Source organism: Penaeus monodon, chromosome 15, assembly GCF_015228065.2.
Source record: "Penaeus monodon isolate SGIC_2016 chromosome 15, NSTDA_Pmon_1, whole genome shotgun sequence".
NCBI classification, from domain to species: Eukaryota; Metazoa; Arthropoda; class Malacostraca; order Decapoda; family Penaeidae; genus Penaeus; species Penaeus monodon.
The window spans coordinates 14332328-14333574 of record NC_051400.1 but is presented as its reverse complement, the minus strand read 5'-3'; positions in this window follow the sequence as shown (position 1 = coordinate 14333574).

The following is a 1247-nucleotide window of genomic DNA, read 5'->3' as shown; positions in this document are numbered from 1 at the left end:
GGACCTCTGCAAAGTGTTATTCCATTGATTTCTCTTTTTCATTTTACTGAGGTTGTCACCAATAATTCTTTGGGGAAAGTTAAAGAGGTTTCCCATGGAATCAATTCCAGTTTGGATGTTGACCATCTTATTTGACCCTTTTATAACATGTATTGCATTTCCTTCAGACATACAAGCAAGCTTAATTGAGGGCATGTGTGTATAGGTTTTTACCATGCTGGACTTGGCCTTCATGCTACCCTTTACTACATGATCATTTTTCCATTATGAAGTGCTTTCATCTTATTTCACAGACCCTCTATTTTCACTTCCAAAGAAATGCTAATTCAGTGAAAGTAGTCTGTTCACTCTAATATTGCTAAATCGTTTGGCTAAGATCTAAGAAAGGGCTTGCAGTTACCTTGATTAATCAAGGAAAATTGATATTCAGTAATATATTTTGCTGTTTGTTCCCAGGTTAAATTTTTGTTTGTAGAAAACAAATGGTTTGATTTTGATTTCATTCTCTATATATAAAAATCTTCAAACAAAATTTGAGACATTGGATATTGTTATTTCTTCATTTCTTTATATATTTTAAACAGAGGGAACTTAAGGCTTAGCATATTTTAATACTTGAGGCAACAGTTTTGCATTTATATATTTTTTTAATTTTATCCTTTATTTTTGTTCTGATTCTTGGTCTTTACTTTTTTGTGAATTTATTATTTTCACCTCTCTACATTGTTTTTGAAATAGTAAAATTGATAATGTAGAAACTGCTGAGAGAGACAGTCTATCAGTGTCTGTACCGAACACTCCAAATTCAGAGCTAGTAAGTCAGGGAGGTCCCTTTCCGCAAAGAGAGATTTAAATGTCAGATATGTGTAAACTGTGTGAAGTTTTTGATGGAAATCTCTCTATAAGACAATGTTACTCCACCAGTACCATTCCCTTTTGTTTTGTTTTTCTCTATTCTCAGTAAATGTCAAAATCATAATGTATATATTGTTCATGATATTTGGATTCTTTATAACATGCAACATCATGAATGCTATAATTTGCTGTCAGACTTTTGTTACAATTCTGGAGAATATATGTTCAAAAAATATATTTATTATCTGTGAACAACCCACATTATTTACACCTTTACTATAAGAGACAAAATTGGATTGATAAAATGTTATATACAACTTTTTTACACTATATAAAAGCTGCATTAAGTTGTATATTTAACCCAATACCACTGGAGAAAATGCTGTGCTCTC